Source organism: Amphiura filiformis, chromosome 13, assembly GCF_039555335.1.
Source record: "Amphiura filiformis chromosome 13, Afil_fr2py, whole genome shotgun sequence".
NCBI lineage: Eukaryota > Metazoa > Echinodermata > Ophiuroidea > Amphilepidida > Amphiuridae > Amphiura > Amphiura filiformis.
Window position 1 is genome coordinate 51208224 of NC_092640.1, and position 23085 is coordinate 51231308.

Here is a 23085-nt window from a genome sequence, read left to right on the forward strand (position 1 = left end):
GCTTCAAGTCGGAGTTTGAAAGTTGCACTTAGCTCCTATTCAAGCCAAATGCGTTCTTCGTGTACACACACAAAAAAAAATCAAGAAAAAGGACACCGATGTGCTCTGTTTACTTAACCATGAACATTACTTTATTTTACTCCTTCGACTTCCAACTTCAAAGCAAAGCTAACAAGGCAATTAAGCCCGACACCACCTTAGAAGGCCTTCGGCGCATCTTGCGCAGGAAATGGCGAGACACTGACCAAGGAAAGATAAGACACCTTGTTCAGAGCATGCGACAACGAATCCAGGCAGTGATAGACAGTGATGGTGGGCACACCAAGTATTGAGATGTCAGCAGAAAGAGTTCATGAGATAAGTCAGAGATAAGTAAAGGGTAGCAAGTATTGAAGTTGGAAGTCGAAGGAGTAAAATAAAGTAAAGTTCATGGTTAATTAAACAGAGCACATCGGTGTCCTTTGTCTTGATGGTGAGTGGGGTGTGTGTGTGTGTGGGGGGGGGGGTGTACCCGATGAACGCGTTTGGCTTGAATAGGAGCTAAGTGCAACTTTCAAAATCCGACTTGAAGCCACGCAAGCGCCCATAACTCGACCAAATGATATATATGCGCTTTATATACATTAAATAAGTTTTTGCTATATATTTCAGTTCCCGATAAATCTGACCATCTATAATCGTTTCGATACTTTATTGGTTGAGTTTATACGGTGTACGGAAAGTAAATAAGTTATGCTAATATGAGATATGCTAACGTATTTCAGTTACCATCTTAGATTGTGTGGTAATGGTACATGTACAAACATATTGCCTCCAGTAATGCATTTCCCATACAGCACAGGGGGGGGTATTATTGGATGCGAATCCCAGGAGTGCGCATTGATGCGTGTTGATACAGATCATGCTTATAACATGCGACTCTAGCCTTAAGGGGGTACTACACCCCTGGCCAATTTTGTGCCTATTTTTGCATTTTTCTCAAAAATTATAGCGCATTGGTGACAGGTAAGATATGTATATTATAGGGGCAAAGACTAAAACTACTGCACTGACAATTCAGCAACTCAAGGCAAGTAGTTATTGATGTATTGATCAAATATTGGTTTTCCCTCATTTTTGACTGTAACTCCACAACTGTTGTCTGTGTTGAAATAAAATTTCCAGTGCAGTAGTTGTAGTCCTTGCCCCTATACTATACATATCTTACTTGACACCAATGCTCTAAAATGTTTGAGAAAAATGCAAAAATAGGCACAAAATTGGGCAGGGGTGTAGTACCCCCTTAACAGATTGTTGTAACCATGAACTAGTTACTTCTATTTTGAATTTAGCAACTCAGAAACAACCTAGGCTCAAAGAAGATTATCACCACATCACCATGATAGTGCGGTATCGTGTTTTTGCAAAATAACTAAAACTGGTTCCAACAAAAATACTCTGCAAATCCCTTAAGGAATTAAAATACTGAACAATTATAATGGCCAGAGGTAGGGTGGAGTTGCTCATTATTGGCAACAACACCGAACCGATAAATCAAACATTACTGTAAGGTTGAATATGTTAGCTGTAGCATGTATGATAAATAAGAGTTGCATCAATCCAAACTTCTGAGAGCATATACGGCGCTTTAAATATCGCAACCAATCTCCATCAAATCAGACGCTTAACTTTATAGAATAACACACACAAAAACACCCAGAAGCATTGTTATGCAGAATAAGAAAACTGAAGTAAACTCCTTACATGCCTGAGATGTAATATATATCATGTACTAAGGTGATAGCAATTTTATACAGAAAAGATATCGGTTTGAAAAGGCAAGGTATTGATTTTCTAGGGAATTACATTCAGTACATCTACACCTAGAAATAGGCCATGCTCGTTACTTCAAAGACTCTAGTTCCCAACAATCACAAAGTTTAAGGTCGCAATAATTAGGTTTGGGATCAAACCTTCGTAACTACCATAAATAATCATAACCAATACCGTGGAAAATATCATAGTACACTACTGTGTAGGTATGGTAATAACGAATTAGATGTAATGATACAGCCAATTGTTTCGTACTTTTAGACACATTGAAGATTTAGAGGGGCAATCCGATATCCTAACCTCATCCCTCGATATGAACGAAAACTTTCGTTTATATACATTACTTGCCTTAACTCTAGAACCGCAAGACAAATGGAAATATAAATGCGATATTGGCTTCCTTGACTCATCTCATACAAGGTCATTGTATCAATAGTGATAAGTATACTGCTTCAGTTTGTTTGAGTCAAATGGCTAAAACTGGAAAAATGGCTCCGCCATTCAACTTAAGATAGTTCTTTCAGCGAAACCATGTATCTCAATATTCGCAACAACACCAAAATAGTAAATCAAACAGTACGGGAAGGTTGAATAGCTTAGCTGTAATATGCATGGTAAATAAGAGGAGTTACATCAATCCAAACTTCTCGGAGCACATGGGACTTTGCACATCACAAGCAATCAAAAAGAGGAATCTGAACCTCTCAATCAAATCTGACGCTTCACTTTATAGAGTAACACACACAAAAACAGCCAGAAGAATTGTTATGCAGAATTAAAAAAATGAAGTAAATTCCTGACATGTCTGAGATGAGTTATACATGTATTTCATGTACCAAGACGATAGCAATTTATACAGTATGAAATGGCAGATGAAGATCTTGTGATTTGAACAATAGTAACCTAAGATAATATTGATTTTCTAGGGAATTACTTTCAGTACAGCTACATCTATAAATAGGCCATGCTCATTATTTCAAAGGCTCTAGTTTCCAACAATCACAAAAGTTGGTTCGCAGTAATTAGGTTAATCTTTGGATTTGGGATCAGACCTTTGTAAAGTCTAGAATAGTCATAACTAGTACCGTAGAAAATATCATTGGACACTACTTTGTAGGTATGGTAATTACGAATTTAAATTTAATGATGTAGCGAAAAATCAATGTAAACACCTTTACCATGTTTACTGTTTTGTACTTTTAAGCACATCGCAAAATTTGACACTCCGATATCCACACCCACATCCCTCAACTTACTGAAAAAAGTTGAGGTTCTAATACCATCAGAAACTCATTACATTCATTTCTTCATTTGATCAGATTCGGGCAGTTCACAACCACTAGAAGAAGTTGTGGATGAGAAAACGGACATTTTGGTGGAAAATGGCCAAAATGGAAAGAACTTAAATTTTCTCATTCTTTTGGATGAGAAAATAATGATGTTTGTTTTGAGCTCACATGGGATTACCAATTCTCATCGGTTTTAATAAGACAATAACGATTGACACACACACCATGGAGTATTTCATCCTAAAGAATGAGAACATTTTAATTCTTTTTGGTCGTTTCTCACCAAAATGTCCGTTTTCTCATTCAAAACTTCCTCTTGTGAACAAAGATATCGTCCAATATGTATACTGCCAACAGCCAGACATTAGTAAATGGAGAACTCTAATACATGTAAGCTTAGAACTCGTTAATTCAATGTCCGAATGAACTGAAATTTGTGAAAATGCCCTTTTTTAATGGATATCTATTGAAATACACTAAAACGACTAGTATCACCAATGCACCTTCAATAGCATACGATATTATTATTAATCCACATTCTTGCAGAAACAGCAGAATCAATTTTGGGTTTCATTGGTGTTTTAAGGTTTGACACTATTTTAAAGTGTTGGGATTTGGTGGTTCACAGCTTCTTGCGAATGGTAGTCAGCTTTGGCAAAAGTCGCATTGCTAATTTCATAGCGAGTGTGTAGAAGAATTCAAATATAGCTGAAATAGATATACTTTTGTAGGTCCTGTGGCTCTTGAGTTATGTTGTAGGAGGGCTGAAACACCTACAACACTTACATAAACGTACATAATTCATTAACAACGACAAATCAAGCAAGGTTTGAAAGTATATGGTTTGTAGAATGAACTTTTGCAAAACATCAAAGTGTTATTTTTCAATAATATATTGATTTACATAATGAAAATCGATATTGCTTTGGCTGGTTCGACCAACAGTACCTTTTCTACCCTAGTCTTGAGTAATTGTGCTAATTGTGCTAATAACAAAAAGCTTGCCTAAATAATAATCAATAATCTTGACTAGCCTGCTTTTAACCAATCAGCAGGACTGAAGAACTGAGCGCAAGAAGACCGCAAGTCCACTTGGCCCCTCCACATGTATACACTAAAGTTACGTATAGCTTCTTAGGGTTTTATAATGATTGATACAATGTTCTATGAAAGGTTGTGAAGGGTTTGTTTTGGCCCTGAACATGTATAAAACATTACCAAACTATACGAAACTTTACGCAACTTTAGTGTATACATGTTGAAGGGCCAAGTGGACTTACGGTCTTATAAAATTTGCGCTCAAACGGTAATAAAAATCGGCCATGGTTTGTAAATACTGTTCTCAACTGGTTGGTAGTTGTTTTGACTTTATTCTCATGAGCTTAAGCATCAATGACAAGCTGTCACTAAGCAATAACACATCATATTGCAATGGGTTTTTGAAGATTGCTTATAAAAATTACATACAGTCTGCGTGTCTCTCAGTGGCGTAGATTCTTTTTTGACACCGGATGTTGGGGTTAGAAAAAAATTCTCGAAGTATGTGAATTTTGCCATTTTGAAGCTTAACTGATTAAATAAGATGTAATAGTGGAATAAATTCGCGCGAAGCGTGCCAAAACTGCACTTTTGGGGCTAAAATGGCCAAATATAAGGTTAATTTGGTCAGAAACCCACATACAGGCGTCAACATGGGGGGGATGTGATTGTATGAACCATCCCCCCTGGCGAAATATTAGACCCCCCCCCACCCCCGGGATCTACAAAATGCAAAGATTGGCAATAAATCCTTGATATTAATCGGTGTATTTACCTAATGTTAAAAACTATTCTCAAAGAAATTGAGTTACAGGTGGTTTTGATGTTATTGGATGAAAACAAAAATTTAGACAATTTTTTTGACCTTTGGTCACCTCCCCACAGGGGTCACGTGAGGGGTCAAGAGGGTCAAAAATGAAAAATGTCGTCAAGAGACATGTCAAATTACTCGTCTCAGCACAACGATTACGAAAATATATAATTTATCATACACTTTGAGCTCGGTTAATGATTAGAGGGTCATTTCCGGTTAAAGGTCAACTGAGGTCAAATGTTAAAACAACCTTCAAATTCAACAAACAAGGTGTCAAATTCTCGTCTTTGCACATAGATTACCAATATGTAAAAATATTTCCAAAATCTGCATTCAGTTTTAAGTAATAAGCCTTTGTTTCAATCTGAGCACAAGAAGACCGTAAGTCCAAAAATGGTAAATCAATCAATATCGATCAATGTTACAGATATTTACTTGTTTGATATACAAAATGATTCTTCTTGCCTATACCCGTGTACCTGAGAAGTATCAATAATATGGCTTTTTTTTTTTGGTTTCCAAATTATCGTATTTTAAAAAGTTTAAAGGGGTACTACACCCTCGATAAAATGTGTGTCTATTTTGCATTTTTCTCAAAACTAATAACACAGTGGTAACAAAGTTATGTATATTATAGGGGAAAGGACTCCAATTACTACACTGGAATTTCACTGACCCAAGACAAGCGGTTCGTTATTTATGAAAATAAATAAGGTACCGCTAGGATGTACCTTATTTCCTATCATATATACTGAACCGCTTGTCTTGAGTCACTGAAATTTCAGTGTAGTAATTGGATTCCTTGCCCCAATAATATACATAACTGTTTTTTACCAGTGTGTTATTATTTTTTGAGAAAAATGCAAAAAAATAGTCACAAATTAACCACAAGGGTGTAGTACCCCCTTAATAATATATGGACTTATAGTCTTCTTGCGCTCAGGTCTTCATATGTACAATACAAATTAAAAACTTGGTAAATATATATAGAGAAGCTATTGCAGATGTGGTCTCCTTGCATATACGAACCCCTCGACTTATTCGTGGCATTTTATTCACATTATAATGTTAGTTTAGAGTATTTAGTTCAAAAGTATGTTTGCACTGTGGAGACATTGGGGAAGTAAGATCCGGATTGCACTCATGGGATGCTGATCAATGTGCGTGACAATGCTCACAAACGACATTAGGTACTGGGCGCCACGCACTTTAACGCGATGTAGCGTACTTATATAAAGGCACTCACTGCGCGGTTATAAACGCGGATCCATGTGCCGTGTAGATAGACTAATTCCAATCAGCCGTCTACACTTCGCATGTACTGTGTATGCTTCGTAGTGACGACTGATTATCTTACAGCCAATATCATGACGGACTTCTGAAACTATTCAATGCGACTTCAGTTGTGCGCCGTAGCGCGACTGACTAGCGGCGCCCGCGTACCGCGTCGCTGTACCGCGCCGCTGTGACAAGATCGCGCTCTGAACTTCTAAAAACAACAAACTCGGTCATAAGGTCAATTTGGACACAACTGCGCATGCTCTATGCCACAGGAATCCTGTTGCAAAATCCGTCACTTTTTTTCCACGTAGTTTTCTCAGTCGTCAATCCAGACGGTTGACGACTGAGGGCAGCAGTCTACCGTGTAGATTGGATACGAATCCCAGGAGCTCGCATTGATGCGTGTTGAAGCAGATTATACCCTATATAACATGCCACTTAACAGTTTGTTTTAACCATAAACTAGTTTTCTTCTATTTTGAATTTAGCTATTCAGAAACAAGTTGTATAGACTCAAAGAAGATTGTCACCACATTACCATATTGCGGTATCGTATTTGTGCAAAAGACCCTAAAACTGGTTTCCAGAACAACAACAAAAAAAAACTGTGCAAATTGTGCCATCTGATCTAAAATACTAAACAATAAAATAACTGCCAACGGTAGGGTAGAATTCTTTCAGCCTTACCATGTACTTTACCATTGGCAACAACGCCGAATTGATTAATCAAATAATACTGGAAGGTTGAATATGTTAACTGTAGAATGCATAGTCGCATCAATTCAAACTTCTGTGCGCATATAGGGCTTTTCACATCGCAACCAATCAAATATTGGCATTTGAACATCTCAATCAAACCAGACGTTTATCTTTATAACATACACAAAAAAAACCAACCAGGAGCATTGTTATGCAGAATAAGAAAACTGAAGTAAACTCATGGCATGTCTGAGATGTGTTATATTTCATGCACCATGATGATAGCAATTGTATACAAAAACGATCGGTCTGAAAAGGCAGATGCAAATCTTGTGATTTGAATAATTAGTAACCCAATATATATTCATTTTCAAGGGAATTACTTTCAGTTTCAGTACTTCGACTTCAAGAAATAGGCCATGCTCATATATTTCAAAGGCTCTAATTTCCAACAACGACACATTAAGATCTCAATAATTAGGTTAATCTTTGAATTGGGATCAAAAACATCATTGTACACAACACCCCGTGAGTACACACTACTGGTACGTATGGTAATGCATGATTTTTCTCGGGAGGTAAAATAAACCCTCCTAAAACTTTTGTTTTCCATATTATCGGCCTTTACTCTAGAATCCCAAGACCGATGGAAATATAAATGTTATATTGGCTTCTTTGATTCATCTCATTATAAGATCAATGCATGTATTAATAGTGAGAAGTATTACTACTCCAGTTTGTTTTAGTGTAATGGCTAAAACTGGAAAATATGGCTCCTGCCATTCAACTTTTATCAAAATACTAAACGATTACAACGTTCGGCAGTAGAGTTCCTTCAGCGAAACAATGTATCTCAATATTGGCAACAATACCGAACTGATATTAATCACACAGTACTGGGAGGTTGAATAGCTTAAGGGATCTGGAATGAGCGTTTTGAGCGTTTCGAGTTACTTCGAGTACTGTTAAATATCAAAAATATCAATTTTTAATCATTTGCCATAAAACGATTACAACGTTCGACAGTAAAGTTCCTTCAGCGAAACAATGTATCTCAATATTGGCAACAATACCGAACTGATAAATCACACAGTACTGGGAGGTTGATAGCTTAAGGGATCTGGAATGAGCGTTTTGAGCGTTTCGAGTTACTTCGAGTACTGTTAAATATCAAAAATATCAATTTTTAATCATTTGCCATAAAATGTGTATTACATTGCGAATTTCAAAAATCAAAATTATTTGATATCAGAAGGACATTCTTCGTATTCAGAATGCAATTCGATATGTCTGATGTGCTCTAATGTCCCACAATAAATACTGTCCAAACGTTCATACCCCACCCTTAACTGGAGTATGCATGGTAATAAGAGTTACATCAATCCAAACGTCTGTGAGCACATGGGGCTTTTCACATCGCAACCAATGAAATATTGGCGTTTGAACCTCAGTCTGAAAAGGCAGATGGAAATCTTGTCATTTGAACAATAGTAACCTAAGATAATATTGATTTTCTAGGGAATTACTTTCAGTACAGCTACACCTAGAAATAGGCCATGCTTATTATTTCAAAAGCTCTAGTTTCAAACAATCACAAATTTGAGTTCGCAATAATTAGGTTGATCCTGGGATTACGATCAAAACTTCGTAACTTCCAGGAATATTCATAACCAGTACCGTGGAAAATATCATTGTACACTACTGTGTAGGTATGGTAATAACGAATGAAAATGATGCAGTGAAAAATCAACGTAAAGACTCTTTATTGTTTCGTACTTTTAAGCACATGGCAGATTTAAAGGGGCACTTAATACTCCGATATGCACAACCTCGTCTATCCAATTACTCCTAAAAACATTGAGATTCTTATCCCATCAGAAACATCATTGCATAAATGTATTTCATTGCAGTTTATTTTTTCATGTTCGGTATCGTCCAATATGTGACCATCCACCACAACTGAGCCCGGATGTCTCCAGTGCCACTATTGAGATATGCTCCATTGAACTTAACAATAAACAATAGGAAAAAAACGATTTATTGACTGTTTTATTGATTTTTCACTACTTAAATGTCAAGTACTATAGACATGATATACATCATTTTAAAGCTAATTTCAAGCAGAATATTTTGGTTGAATATCTCAAAAATTATGATTGGCGACTTCAGGGCTCAGTTGTGCTGGATGGTCACTTATGAGGTTTCATTATCACCACGTATGTATGATTCTCGGAAGGTAAAAATAACCCCAAAACCTTCGTTTCCTATATTATGGGCCTTAACTTTAGAACCACAAGACCAATGGAAATATAAATGAAATATTGGCTTATTGGATATTGAATATTGGATGGTCACATATGTATACTGCCGACAGCCAGACAATAGTAAATGTGGATCTATAATACATGCAATGCCCGAATGAACTGAAATTTTGCAAATGCCTTTTTTTTCATGAATATCTGTTATACAAACCCTGAAACGGCTAGAATCACCAATGCACCTTTATTAGCGTACGATAACGCATATTATCAATCCACATTCTTGCAAAAACAGCAGAATCAGTTTTGGATTTAACTAGTTACAATTATGGATAACCGACATAATATCACTGACATTAGTGCTTTTCCTTGAGTAATTGTGCTTATTGTCTGTCTTAGTAACAAAAACATTGCCTAAAATAATATTCAATAATCTTTTTTTTTTGTAACCAATCAGCCGGTATATTCAGACGGTAATAACAATCGACCGTGGTTTGTAACTACTGTTCTCAGCTGGTTGGTAGTTGTTTTGACTTTATTCTCATGAGCTTAAGCATCAATGTCAAGCTGTCACTAAGCAATAACACATCATATTGCTGTGGGTTTTGAAGATTGCCCTTTTTTGAAGATTGGCCTTCTACTTACATCACACACAATCAAAAAGAGGAATATAAATCTCCCAATCAAATCTGACGCTTAACTTTACAGAATAAAGACAAAAAAAGATATTGTTATACATGCAATTGTAATGCATGGTTTTTCTCGGGAGGTACAAACAAATATTCCAAAGCTTTCGTTTTCTATATTATCGGCCTTAACTCTGAAACCGCAAGACCAATGGAAATATAAATGCGACATTGGCATCCTTGGCTCATTTCATATAAGATCAATGTAGTAATACTTAGGAGTATATACTACTGCAGTTGGTTTTAGTTTAACGGTTAAAATTGAAAAATGGATTCGGGCCATTCAACTCGGCTACTAAATAATGACACGTTCGACGGATGAATTGTCAAAAAGTGGCTGAAAAGAACAAAAAAACCGGTAACTTTTCCAAAACGTGTGTGTGTGTGTGTGTGGGGGGCACGTCCTTTCTGTCCCCAGGATTGACGCCCATGCCATCAACACCGCACTGATAAATCAAACAGTACCGGAAGAATGAATACCTTAGCTATGGCATGCATGGTAAATAAGAATTTCTTCAATCCAAACTTTTGGGAGCACATGGGACTTTACACATCACAACCAATCACAAAGTGGCATTTGAACCTCTCAATCAAATCAGACGCTTAACGTAAAAGAGTAACACACACAAAAACACCAGAAGCATTGTCATGCAGAATAAAAAAAAATCTCCTGACATGCCTGGGATGAGTTATATGTCATGCATCAAGAAAATTCTTGCATCAAGAAAAGATCGGTCTGAAAAGGCAGATGAAAATCTTGTGATTTGAATAATTAGTAACCCAATATATATTGATTTTCAAGGGAATTACTTTCAGTGCAGCTACATCTAGAAATAGGCCATGCCTATTATTCAAAGGCTCTAGTTTCCAAAAATCACAAAATTGAGTTCGCAATAATTAGGTTAATTCTGGGATTAGGATCAAAACTTCGTAACGTCCACAAATAATCATAACCAGTACCGTGGAAAATATCATTGTACACTACTGTGTAGGTATGGTAATAACGAATGAAAATGTAACGATGCAGCGATAAATCAACGTAAAGACTCTTTATTGTTTTGTACTTTAAAGCACGTGGCATATTTAAAGGGGCACTTACTTACTCCGATATACACAGCCTCATCCCTCCAATTACTCCCCAAAACGTTTAGATTCTTATCTAATCATAAACTTCATTATATTCATTTTTCTTTGCATAGTTTATACTGCCGACAGCCTGACATTAGTAAATGTGGAACTCGTATACATGCAATTATGTTTAACTGGTGAATTCAATGTCTGAATCAACTGATATTTTTGCAAATGAACTTTTTTCATGGATATCTATTGAACCACACACTAAAACGGCTAGAATCACCAAAGCACCTTTAATATCGTACGATAACGCATATTATCAATCCAATCCGCATTCTAGCAGAAACAGCAGAATCAATTTTGGATTTAATTAGTTACAATTATGGATTACCCGATCACTGAAATTGATGTTTTTCTTGAGTAAGTGTGCTAAAAATTTACCTTATTAATAATATACCGTGTGTCATAAGTCTGTTCCTCCCCCATAAGAAAACCACTTCCACATGCTTTAAATTAAACTTACACAACTAATTTGATATTAATTTGTTACTGGTTATTGTTTTAGATTAATTTAAATGTCAATTTATTTGAAGTTGTTGCCTCTTTATGGTCGATAACCTCCGAAGGTATACACACCTCGGTTATTGTTGTTTTTCCATTGAAATCCGAGGTTTGCAGACCTTTGAATCCGTCAAAACATACAAAATTAGCTCTAAAAATCTAGAACAACGGCCGACATATTTTTTCTTTGCAATGCGCCTTTGGATTCATTGCAGCTAGTAGCCCAAAGGCAAATAAACAGAGGGGGTACTTCCATATTGACGCTACGCTCCATGGGAAGTCGGAATATAGGCGGAACGGACTTTCGACACACGGTATAATTTTGCCTAAATAATAATCAATAGTCTTCTTGCAACCAATCAGCAGGTATATTCAAATGGTAATAAGAACTGCCATGGTTTATAAAATACTGTACTCAGCTACACTCTAAATTACAAGGATTTAAAAATAAATCCTTTTGGTTGCAATTAGCGACAAAGTAATGTTAGAAATTAATCAATGTTAAAATTAATCTTATAGGTTTGAATTTTAAATCTTAAAGATTTAATTGTAAAGCTGTAAGCTCTAATACTTGATTGGTCTCTAATTACAATTTCTTGGTATTTATATTAAACCCTTGAAATTTAGCTGGTAGCTGTTTTGACTTTATTCGCATGACCTAAACTATTTAATGTCAAACTGTCAATTTTACACAGAAAAGATCGGTCTGAAAAGGCAAATGGAAATCTTGTGATTTGAATAATTAGCAGCCTAAGATAATATTGATTTTCTAGAGAATTGCTTTACCGAATCTGCAGTAAAGGCTATGTTCAGAAACTTTAGGTAGTCTGAAGATTCTGACTGCATAAAAAATCTCAAAATTTTGGAGTATGTTGACAGGATAAAGCTCTGGGAATTGTTCTCTTGTCAGTAATGAAGTACTCTGTATTTGCGATGTGCTTAAAAGTACAAAACATTAAGGGTTTTACGTACATTTTCTACTGCATCATTAAATGCTAATTGTGTCAATACCTATAAAGTAGTTCAATGATCTTTTTGAACGGAACAGGTGATGATAATTTGTGGTTGTTACGAAGTTTTGAACCCAACTACAGTATGACCTAATTTTGTGTAAACTCAAATTTGTGATTGTATGAAACCAGGGGCTTTAAAATGGGCTATTCCAGGCGACACGTGACGTTCGAGGCTGGCGAAAATACAATGCTGACAGTCACATTCAAAATACACGGTTAGCAGTTTTAAATTGAAAAACAACATACTTACAGTGTGGTACATTGTCGTATGCCAACGGTTTTAGAGTACGATAATTTTGCTTTGATACCACATAACAAATTTAGAATTGTTTGGGACGATTTCGTGATTATGTGTTAATCCAATGGCGACGTCAAAAATGACGATATCGCATCCACTACCACCTGGGCTATTCCGACAAATAAGTACACGCCACCTTTCTGAAAATGATGTTACTAGAATGAGCTATTCAAAACAATAGATGTACACCACAATAGATTAGTTCGAATATCCGGACTTTTTGACCAAGTATGACTGCTGAAAATCTATACTTTCAATGAGTCTAGACACACCACCCCCCACATCCCCACCCACACAAACACACACAATTGACAACTGGAATTCCAGTCGTTTTCTTCCTGAAAACTTTGAAATCCAGACACCTCATTTATTGACAATTTACTCCTAACTAGGAAATGTGCACAAATAGCCCAATAAGCTTGGAAAAGCAACTAATGAATATAAAATCATATAGTTACTAAAATGATCTTTTGGACACTTTAAAAGACTGGATTTCCAACAATTATGGATGAAAAAAAATCCAGAAATCCCAACTCATCTCTAAGGATGTGCAAGTATTTTCTGGAATAGTCTAATAACGAACATGGGCTATTTTTAGAAGTAGAAGTACTGAAAGTAATTTCCTAGATTACAGATGTAAATCAATACGGTTACTAATTATCCGTATCACATGATTTCCATCTGCCTTTCTAGATCGATCTTTGCTACGTACAGTTGCTATCTTCTTGGTGCATAAAATGCTATGCATCCCAGGCATTTGATTAATATTTATGCAAGACAGACAATTAGCACAATTACTCAAGGAAAAGCACCAATTTCAGAGATATTATGTTGGTAATCCATACCTGTAACTAATTAAATCCAAAACTGATTCTGCTGTTTCTGCAAGAATGATGATTAATGTGTTATCGTACACTATTAAAGGGGCATTGGTTTTTTTTTTTGGTTTTTTGTTGTTTTTGGTTGATTTGTTATACCTTAAAATGAGGCCACTAGAATCACACAATGTACCTTTATTCCCGCCCAAAAAGCATATTAATGCGGATGTTATTGTGTGTCTGGACAAAATAGTGAATCAGCAAATGAAATATTCAATTAATCAATCAATCAATCAATCAATCAATCAATCAATCAATACATCAATCAATTAATCAAACAGCCAAATAAAACAATCGATTAATTCAAAAATCAATCAATCAATCAATCAATCAGGAAAAAAAAATCAAGCCAATTTATTAAAAAAAATATGAAGTGACATAATTACGGAATAAAGAACGACTTTAAAAAAAAGACGCATAGATAAACAATAACGGGACACTGCCTATTTTTACATTTCATTAAAAGAACAATTGCCTATTGTAATAACATTCAATACAAAGCTTAAAAGAACGAGAACTGCCCTGAGGCATATCTGTCGTACGAATATTACAGTGCCATGCGTTATAACATACCAATGTTGAGTCAATATAGAGAGAATGATGGGGAGATATGAACATGATAAATGAAGTTCAAACGTTCACCTATATTTATTCTATGATGAAGTCGTTGCAATAAAGTTGTATACTCCGCATTGCCAAGTTTTATCCATCCTTTTTATATTCATGATTAAGAATTTCCTCAGAACTTAACGGTATACTAAGCATTAATGTAATTTTAACGCAGTATTAAAAACTGATTAACATAAAATAATTAAAAAAACGAAAGCATGAAAATGGGCCTGTCTTTTGGACTCCAAGTTGCGCAGTTTAACCTTGGAGACTATTTTAGTTGAGGCAATGTTCAGCTATGATCGAGTGCCCCAGAGAGGAATTTTGAATATAGCATCTCCCCGGACCCGTCATAGCAAATAGTTCAGAAGATTTTTTTTTTCCAAATGCACAGAAGCACTCACGCAAGTTTAATGCTATGTTATGTATAGTTTATACAGAGTGCGTGGAATTATGTTTACTATATTTCATTGTTTTTGGCTAATTCTTAATTCTTAACATAAAGAACTTTTAAAATTAAAATTGGGCTCTTTATATTCCAGAAAATGGTTGCCCAGAAAACACAAAACGTTTTACAAAAATGTTTTAATGTCGATTTGCATAAAAGGTATAAATATGTTAATAGCATTCAGAAAACATTTGTCAAACATTCTAACATAAGGTTAATAAAGTGTAGACAAAATATTTTACAGAAATGTTTGCCCAAAAGTATTTTACAATAACATTATTTTTGACAACATTTTTCAATTCTTCTTGTATTGTGTTGTTTGTTTTTTTCATTCAAAATATTTTAATCATGTTATCATGACATTAATAATCCGGCATTTAAAAACATTTTGACCAAAACCAAAATACGTTTATAGCATGTCTATGTAACGTTTTAAAAGCCATTATGTGTTTGCTGGGTGCATATTCCCTATAGAGTTTCCATACTTATGATTCAGTCATAATTGTTGGAAATAATGGATTTCAAAATGTCTAAAGCGAAGAAATCAAAAGGGTAGTTCAACATTAGAAATATGAGAGGCAAATCCGTGTTTTTATTCATTTAATTGAATTTCCAAGATTTTCCAGTTTACATTGGAAATTATAATGTCAGTCGTTGTCAGAAAGCAAACTTGGATCCAGACATTTCTTTTTTGGAAAGGTTACGCCTCTATAAGAGAATCAGATGTGCATTTAGTTTCCGGAATAACCCATTGTCATGATATGGTTAAGACACTGTGCACTAACAAGTCATCTTCCACAGTTACTTTAAAGTTGTGCGATAAGAAGAAATTGCGATATCACTGAAGTTATCTGCAATTTTTTGTCGAGTCAATTTGGAGTCGATGCATGGAGTCAATTTGTCAACATGGAATCACTCATAATAGTCTATTTTAATTTTGTGTGTACCTGACAAACAAAAAGTTACACAAACGCTATATTCTCATATTGGATTTATGTTTAATCAAAACCATTAACTGTTCACTAATATACTAATTTAATATTTCAATCATTATTTAAACGTGTGTAAGTACTTTGAACTGAAAATAAGTAACCGTTTCGTATGTCACTCGCAAAGGGTATTGTAAATTTAAATAAATGTCTTCAAAACAAAGTAAAGACAAATTACACAAACAGTAGAAAACGTGATAGCCTATCACAAATTGACAAATGAAATAATTTAAAAGCTATTGTACATTTTGTACGTCCTATATATAAATACCAACATGATTCTGCATCAGCACACAATAGCCCATTGACGAAAGAAATGCTTTGAATATCAATTTCCAAGCACTTTTATTTGTATTCGCCCTGCACATCGTCATCATCCCTATATCTTCGTGTTAAAAATTGCCGTGATAGTACAGCGAATCCTCTCGTTTTTTAACAGCTATGCATCGCGATTTTGTTCGAGATAGGCCGAGCGACTCAGGCTAAGCATACCATGACTATCATATGAGATACCACAGCGTTTCTATATTCTACACATTATTACGATTTGTGCATGCTCTAGTACCCCATATGATGTTTCTATTACAAGAAAAAAATTTGTTTTCAGGTAAAACCAGGGTTTTGTTTCCAGTACACTCACTCGAAAAGCAGTACACTAATTAGCAGGGCCTTGCAGCTTGCTGTGGATATCTTTTACTGCATTTTTAATGTAAAAAATTTGAAATCCAACGTAAAAATTGAGATATATTTAATTTTGAGAATGACAATTATACTTTATAGGTATAAAGGAACGCGTTTAGCCCATTTAGTTAAGTTCCGGGTGCACGTCCTATAACACAATGCATAATGTATAACTTTCTTTATCTGTATCAATAATAGAATATTGATTTCAACGGAGTATTGAGCTATATGGAAACAAATATCTATAATACAGGGTGTTGACACTGTGCCCTGTATGAGAAATCGCGTTCACCATAGATCAGTAATGCTCCGACACTTCTTTCAACACGATGTCCCAAAATAAAGTCAACATTCTACAACATACTGGTATGCATGTGTGATGAAAAGAATATTGATCACTATGCACTACTCACCTGGTAAATACAGCGAGTATTTTCAAGGCAACCTCCTAGTAATGTTGATATTTGGGTATCCAAGATGGTATTATAAAATGTAGCAAGAGCAAGCGTCATCTATCCTTTCCTCATCCGCTGCGGTATATAACCTGCTTCTGCCGATAACATTTCTCAAGATTTTTACGATAGAATAAGCTGTCCTGCAACATTACCAGACGATTAATGTTGTGCCAACACTTGAATTTGTCAATTTAAACGACGCTGTCTGCTGCCAACTCCAGCTAGCGGTGTTTCTATTCCAATAATGTGGGTCTGTTTTTTGTTCTATATTTTTGTGTTTTTGCTTCGACTTATATTTTCCTTGAAGCAACGTACCATTTACACCAGTATTGACTTAGTCAATGTCAAGCCTTAGAATACGAGTACGATTTCGGTGCAATTTTAATTTTGTAATTCGTTGCCAATAATTTGCCTTGAAATCTTGAGCCCACTGAGAACTAAACTGCCTTTCTTACAGTGTTTTTGATTAATCAATTACGTGACTACAGATTTTAAATATTTGCTACCGGATTTTTCAGTCCCATCACCATCCTTGCCTTACAGCTGATTGGTTCAATAAATTATATTAGTCTTCTTGTAACCAATCAGCCGATATCAAGAGTATTAAATTCAAAGTAATAGATATAGGTAAGTATTTTGTAACACACTATTCTCAGCTGGCTGCTAGCTGTTTTGACTTCATTCTCTTGAGCTTCCGCATGAATATAATATCAAATTGTACACAATTGTATATCGAAATGACATACAGCGCGTCTCTGAAGAAAAAAGTTCCGTTCGAATTTTTCTTTTTGAGTATTTTATTGCCACGAGAAACAGAACGGAACGGTGTATGTTATTGAGTTACAAAACACGCGTCTCTCTCTAATTACTTAGAGAGATTGCGATTCCTAAACTCCGTGATCGTACGAACGTCTCTCTATAATTATATTCAAGTTATTGAAGATTCTGCACGAACAAAATGAACGTATGAACAACACAGAAAATGCTCAAAATGTGTCCGTTTTACAATATACAGCATTTCTCAAAAAAGTGTGCAAGTAGAATACTGTTGCGACAACGGCAAGGCAGCAGCACTTTCAAATACCGTTTGTTTCATTCATTTTGGTGTCGACAATCCAGAGATATGCTCAAACACAGATGTATGAAAACTCTTTTGTGTCACTTTTTAGAAATTTGAATTGAATGTTATATCCAAATACCTGTACAGTCTGTTTCAAAAAATTGTGCAAGTGAAAAAGCGTCCTCTTTAGCAATTTAAAAAATACTGTTCTGACGTTGCATAATCATTTCTTATCAATGTTCTTTTATGCAAAATGGAACTTTATGACCTTAATCTGAACCATTTTGTTGTTTTTAACGCCACCCTCAAGGACAGTACCACCACCAGATCATCTGCTGACCCCTATTGTTGATTCCCAAACGATGCAAAACCGAATCTTACAGGGCATCGTTTTTCAACCGTATCGTTCCCCTTTGGAATCAACTTCCTCTCACAATTAGAATCACTGTCAACATGTCCTCTTTTGAGAGCCAGCTCTCTGAGTGGTACAAGAACAAACTAGAGGAGAGTTTTGATCCGTACAACACATGCTCTTGGGTTACATGTTGCCAGTGTTCTGGTTGTAGGCTTGTGTAGGGTTTTTTTTCAAATTTTTGGGAGGGGAGGGGTGTCCTCATTGTTTTGATCCTTGGTGGGACTGTCCTAGAGGTGCTTTGCACCTATTAGTCCTTGCCTTTCACTGGTGCAAAATTTTATCTATACTTCCTTTTTTTTTGTATGTACTTTTGGATATTCATGTGCAATATATTTTGATGTTATATTATAATTATTGTATACACCAGTGATAAAGTGTAATAAATAAATAAAATTATTAAATGAATATGTAACAATTGCTCAGTAAAATTTCAAACGTATTATGATATCGTTATGAATTCGGCAGAGTGAAGAATCGAGAATTTTGAGCAAATTGAGTTTTTGTATGCTTATGGTTATGTTTCAGGTTATCTTTTATTTCCACCAAAAATTAATAGTAAATCTTATACTCACCGACGTAGTTATTGAAATTTTGATTTGGACGAATCGCGCCTAAGTGCGATAATTGAATTCGGCAGAGAGACGAATCGTATACTTAGCTGTACAAATTATGTTGATCTATAGTACTGTATAGTACTATATTAAATGTTCTATACTGATATATTTGATACCAACGTATATGGCAAGTTAAACGGCCCATTACGTATTGCGACAACGCGTTTCTTTCGAAAGCAACGCGTTGCTAAGCCAGCCAATAGATATAGAGCTTTTAGCAACACGTTGCTTTCCCCAAAGCAACGCGTTGCTTTCGCCTTCTGAAAGCAACGCATTGCTTTCGCAAACAACACGTTGTTGTCATTCTTTACGTCTTGTTGCGACAACCAATCACAGCGACTCTTACAAGATACACACAAGCATGCAAGAAACTCTTTATAAGCTTATTTATTGTTCTCATAATATCTGTGAACTTTTACGCCTGAAATGGATTTCGTTTTATTAATATTGTTGCTCAAGGAATTTCTCAGACTGAGTATTTAGGTCTACAATTGAGTGTACAATTATAGTGTGATACACGCAAAACACAAAACATGTAGCAACTAGTACCACTAAGGCGGGATGGACATAACCAACAGCTCTTCAAAGCGCCGATATGATTGGCTAATCAAAAACTCGGCTTGGGCGCCCCTGAATTGAGTATGTAAGCAACGCGTTGCTCTGGGAAAGCAACGCGTTGCTTCTGAAAGCAACGCGTTGCTAAAAGCTCTATTTATATTGGCTGGCTTAGCAACGCGTTGCTTTGGCGAAATCAACGCGTTGTCGCAATACGTAATGGGGCTTTTGGCTTGCCATAAACGTATAGCTGTAGGTATGTTCTATCCAGTGATACCAAAATAAGTACAAACATTCCCCACATGATATTGCTGTGGTTTAATAATGTGAGTGCACCCCGTGAAATTAGAAAAACCCGGAAAATAATACGCAAAATATAGGCCAATATTGTTATTTCTGCTTTAAAATCCTCGAGTTTTTGTTATATGTTACAGGGATGACTATATTTATAACTTATATAGCAAGTTAAGTCTACATAGCCTAAGGACAACTAGTAGTTTCTACACAAAAGCCCCAAATCAAGAATTGCGTGCTATGGTTTACACGTAGTTGAATGCGTATTCGACCTCTCTCTGCGCAATGGTAGAGACATTTTGGATACAGCATAAAGCCGAATAGCTGTTAGAACGCGTTTTGAGGGATATATCGATTGTTTCAGAACAAGCAAGTATTGCAAATATTTCGTGTACGTTCACTTCTATAATATACATTTCAAATGAGTGCTCACGAATGTACTACATGTAAATTTTTAGAAGGACCAATGGAATGGTACCAAGATTTTCAAACGCCGTTTACCCAGAACAGCAATTTTGCGTATTAGACACTCTGCCGTGTTCATAACGATATGCAATATTTCGTTGACATGATTTTAATTTGACAACAGAGTGTGCATTATTTGTTTGCCTTTAAGATTGTCTTGTGTGACAAAGAGTACATGTACTTACCATGATAAAATCATGTGTTTATTTACCATGATAGAATCATTGACATGTGTTTAATTTTACAGCAGAATGTGAAATATTTATGTATATTTTATTCTGTCTCAAGTGGAAAAAGAGAATCTCTACACCTGTATCATGATAAAACGGTAAAAACAGTAAAACATTTTTGTATGGTTGTGTAATCGATACATTCTTTTGATTTCACGAAGATGTTATCATTGATTTACATGTACACCCCTCTTCACCAGGCTAGTAAAAGTGGAAAAATTGTGATTTCACTCCTTCGTTGTTTACTAAACATATCTCGAGATTAAAATAAGCAAATTGAACAGAAAAAACGGCATTTGAAAACGAAAACGTTGATGTAAACATCACGTCAAAACAGTATTTTCAAATTCCCAAAGAGGGCGCATTTCACTTGCATTTTTTTAGACAGGCAGTATTAAAGGTATTAACGATGTTGAAAATGCGAAGAAAAGTCGAAATATTGACATGATCCATGAGCGCATAGAGGACGTTGAAACGCGTTTCATGTAACGTGACTAATGTACAGAAAAGGGCTATATATTTTAAGGTAACATGCTATCAATATATTTTTTTATTAAAAAATACATGACCCCACTTGTATCTGTCACCCGTTATACCTTAGCAACAGTGACTGTTAAAACAAATAAACGTCAGCTGATCGCTACTATGAATCAAGAAAATGCAGCACTGTGCAATTTCGTGGGGTCTGACAGTGTAGAGTGAACTCATTGATGCGAAGTATGTCAGATATTTTTTTGAGTTTTGAAAATAGACGTAACAATATTTTTTTATTACAACGTTTCTAAACATTGAATTGACGTGTAACAACTTGAAAACTAAATCTTATTATTTTAGGCCATTCCATGAATCATAAAGAATATGCGTGAATCATTATTGTCTACTTCAGGCACAAATTATTGAATTCATGGAAAGGATGCAAGATCGTAAAAATCGTAAATTTCAAAAATTGTATAAAAGCTGTCTTATCATACCAATTCATAAATTTATTTTGATTGGTTAAGACAGATCGAGAGGGAGCATAACTCAGCAATGCACGCATTCAAATACTGACACAAACAAAGCTGGCATACAAGAGAGGAATGCTATGTATTCTCAAAAGCAGATCCCAAGGCTTGATATAAGGGGTGTCATTATGTGCGTGATTTTTCTCGGGAGTGGAAACCACCCCAAATCTTTTGACTATATTATCTGCCTTAAACCCCCTGAACACTACCTGCCGATCTAACATTGCCTCTGATTGGTCAATTACGTGATATCTTCTCTTTAATCACCAATCAGAAAGGAGCTTTGCAAATAATTCACCCCAATTTTGCGTGGTGAAATTATTCTAACAATATTGCTGATTGGTCCAATTGATAATGAAAACTTCTTTTTGGCCAATCTCAGGGGTTAACTTTAGAACCTATGGAAATATCAATGTGAGTATTGGTTTTCTTGACTCATACCTTATAAGATCAATGTATTCTTATTAGCTAAATGGCTAACACTGGAAATATACGGTTCCTGTCATGTCTGTCTGACGGTAGAGTTATTTGAGAAACATTATGTATCTCAATAGGGGCAACAACATTGAATTTATCAATCAAACAGTGCTGGAAGGTTGAATATCTTAGCAGTAGTATGCATGGTACATAAAATTGCATCAATCAAAACTTCTGAGAGCACGTCGGCCTTTCTTTACATCACAAACAATAAAATATATAGAAGAATATGCGAAATTATGGAGTAAAAATACAATAAAATACATAAGAAAATAGACATCACAATACTTCATAACTTTAGAACCATGCTAGACCTTTGCTGTTTTCAGTATATTATAGCCAAATGTGTGTATAAGGTAATGATGCTTGTAACTAAATTTTCAAAATTGCCTCCTTTGCCCCCCCATGGACCAGATCATGTCACCAATCCAATCTGACGCTTAACTTTAAAGAATAAAGACAAAAAAAACAAAGACATTGTTACACAGGATGAAAAACAAGTGAACTGACATGCCTAACCTGAGATGAGTAGCATTCCATGCACCAATAAGGTAGTAATTTTGCATTGGCGTAGATCCCGGGGGATGGGGGGATTTATCCCCCAATATTTTGCCAGGGGATGGTCCATACAATCATCCCCCAATGTTGACGCCTGATAATGGGTTTCTGACCAAATTAACCTCATATTTGCCCATTTTAGCCCCAAAAGTGCAAATTTTCGCGCGCATTTAATCTACTTTTACACCATATTTCATCAGTTTAGCTTCAAAATAGCAAACATTTTCGCGCGCTTCGCGCGCATTTATATCATAAACTAATTTGGTCGCCAAAGGGTGCTGGATTGACTATACTTCAAGATTTTTTTCCAACTTCATCCCCCCAATGTCAAAAAGAAATCTACGCCACTGTAATTTTATGGAGGAAGATCGATCTCGAAAAGCAGATTGTGATTTGAATAGTAACATATTTAGCTAGCACCCATAATCTAAGGAATTACTTTCAGTACGTCTACTTCTATTGGCCATGGTCATTATTTCAAAAACTCCGCTTTCCAACAATCACAGAATTGAGTTCACTCAAAATTAGGT

General features: G+C 35.5%; 1 protein-coding gene across 2 annotated transcripts in view; it reads right to left on the reverse strand.

The window, feature by feature from the left end:
• The window catches only part of LOC140168494 (urotensin-2 receptor-like), a 224817-nt gene that overhangs the window by 196633 nt on the left and 5099 nt on the right, over positions 1 to 23085 (reverse strand). Inside the window, exon 1 of one of the 2 annotated variants that reach the window (XM_072191895.1) lies at positions 16842 to 16980. The exons of the other annotated variant lie outside the window; for it this stretch is intronic. The gene's annotated coding sequence lies outside the window, so the exon portion shown is untranslated. Of the gene's footprint in view, positions 1 to 16841; positions 16981 to 23085 lie in introns of those variants that run through there. 2 annotated transcript variants of the gene reach the window in all.